Source organism: Penaeus monodon, chromosome 37, assembly GCF_015228065.2.
Source record: "Penaeus monodon isolate SGIC_2016 chromosome 37, NSTDA_Pmon_1, whole genome shotgun sequence".
Lineage (NCBI taxonomy): Eukaryota > Metazoa > Arthropoda > Malacostraca > Decapoda > Penaeidae > Penaeus > Penaeus monodon.
The window spans coordinates 4,799,456-4,801,955 of record NC_051422.1 but is presented as its reverse complement, the minus strand read 5'-3'; the positions used below and the strand labels follow the sequence as shown (position 1 = coordinate 4,801,955).

Below are 2,500 nucleotides of genomic sequence, written 5' to 3'. Positions count from 1 at the left end.
TAAACCGCTGCAGATTTTTTTTTTTTTTTTTTTTTTTCTTTTTTTAGAAACACCCAACCCCCCCCCCCCCTTTAAAAAAATCCCGGTCGTAAAAATCCAGATGATATATATATATATATATATATATATATATATATATATATATATATATATGTATATATATATTTTTTTTTTTTTTTTTTTTTTTTTTTTTTTTTTTTTTTTTTTTTTTTTTTTTTTTTAGTTCATAAAAATCCAGATTATATTTTTTCATCCCGTTCAGTGACCTACGCGTCGCGAGGCAAAAGACAAGAGTAGCGACGTCTTGCGCTCCGTGACAGCGAATGACAGACAGACAGGCGGGCGGGCGAGGGCAACCATGCACAAAAGGCCCCCGAAAAAAAAAAAATAGAAAAAAAAGTGAACAAAAGAAGTCCGTAATCACATTTCCCCGACGACGAAAACAGGCGACGAGAAAATGGGCGCACACGCTCTGCAAATTGGGCGGCGGGGAAGGGGAGGGGTAAAGGGTAGAGGGAGGGGGGGTGAGAGAGGGTTAGGAGTGAGGGGAAGGGGGAGGGGAAGGGGAGAGGAGGGGAGGAGGGAGGGGAGAGTATGAAAGGAGGGGGAGGTGGAAGGGGAAGGGGAGGGGGTGAAGGGAGAGGGAAAAGGGTTAAGGAAAGGAAGTTAGAAAGGAAGGAGAGAGGAAAGGACGAAGGTAGGGGAGACGGGAAAGGGAGAGGGAGAAGAGAGAAGGGTGAAAAAGGAGGCAGAGGAAGGGTTGGGAGCGGGTTTAACAGGCATTATTACTCAAGATCGAATCGAGACAGTAGCATTACAGGTGCGCTGGCGGCGGCCAGACGAGCCAGGGAGAAAGGGATGAATGCGTGTCCGGACGCGTCGCGATGCCTTTGACTCCTGACTTGGCATTCGTGGAAGGGGTAGGGGCGGGGGGGGGGCGGTTCTCGTCTCTCCTTGATCTCTCTTTTAAAAGAGACTGGATTGGACCGAGGTTGGTAAATAATAGAAATCGGTCTCCTTGCAATACCAACTGAGAGAATGAGTCAGCGGTTCGAAGTGACTCAGACACAGGAACGCGGCGAAGAACAGAAGTCGGTGCGCGGGGTTCGGGACGAGGGGGTGTGGCCTCGGGGCGTACCTGGGGCAGCATCCGAACAATGGCGTCGCGACTCCCGCTCTGGTTTGTCTCCTCCCCCAGACCTCGCCGCCGATCGGCCCGCTTCATACATCTTGTCCAAATAAATAATCTATTTCCCCTATATAATCATCCCGCTCTTAAAAGCAGTGAAGCTATTTAGAGATTTTCGTATGAAACTTCGATTTTCTTCTCTCCAACCCCAACGTCTCGACAGTATTCGAACGCGTTTAAAAAATAATGGAAAGGAAGTGCGCCGCGTCAGGAAAGAAGCAAAACAAAAGACGGTCGCCAGCCGCCTCCGAACGCCCTGCAGATGGCATTTGCAATTAGGCAAGAGTAATTACCCAGTAGTGGAAGGGTTTAATGGAACAGGTATATTATATATATGGTTTCGCGTCACTCTACACCATACACATGATCTATTTTCTCCGGGTATTCGACGCAGCGCTGTTATGTCATTTGTTAAAAAAAAAGAAAAAAAAAAAAGAATCTTGAATAAAGCTTAGGGATTTAAACGACCTTCACGAAGCGATCCGGAGAACAAAGACACTTCGTTGTTGTCTTTGTTGGTCGTTCGTTCCGATTGAGCTTGTTAATGGTATGAAGTTGGTTGAACTCCCGACGTCTACGAGATATTTCCTTTGTCACTGGCCACCTGCCGTTCGCCACGCTGCTGGCCGTGAAATGCGCTCGTGTGCACGGACCGACGGACGAGCGGACGGACAAACGGGCGAATGCACGGACGGACGAACGGACGGACAGACAGACGAACGGGCGAATGAACGGACGGACGAACGGACGGACAGACAGACGAACGGGCGAATGAACGGACGGATGAAGGACGAACGAGCGAACGAATGAACGAACGAACGAAGGAACGAACGAGCGAACGAACGAACACATGCAGTCTGCCCGCACGTTCGCTCATCACGCAATCATGTTGGCAGACGCACGTACTCGCATATAAACGCTCACGGTTTCTTTTTTTGTTTGTTTTGTTTGGTTTCGTTTCCTGTTTCTTTTTTTCTATTCCATTTTTTGTAACTCTCTCTCTCTCTCTCTCTCTCTCTCTCTCTCTCTCTCTCTCTCTCTCTCTCTCTCTCTCTCTCTCTCTCTCTCTCTCTCTCTCTCTCTCTCTCTCTCTCTCTCTCTCTCTCTCTCTCTCTTTTTCTCTCTCTCTCTCTTGCACACGCGCACGCACACACTAATATCTCTAACAATGACTAACCACAACAATACACATTCACAATCTCCTCATACTGTAATATTCGGCGTTAATAACAATGCCCCGCCTTTCTCTTCTCTCCCCTCCCCCTCTTCCCCCCTCCCCCTCTTCCCCTTCCCCCTTTCAACACACCTCCT

General features: G+C 48.0%; 1 protein-coding gene across 2 annotated transcripts in view; it reads left to right on the top strand.

Moving 5' to 3' along the window:
* The window catches only part of LOC119596405 (fringe glycosyltransferase-like), a 60,059-nt gene that overhangs the window by 44,551 nt on the left and 13,008 nt on the right, over nt 1-2,500 (top strand). The window lies entirely within an intron of this gene.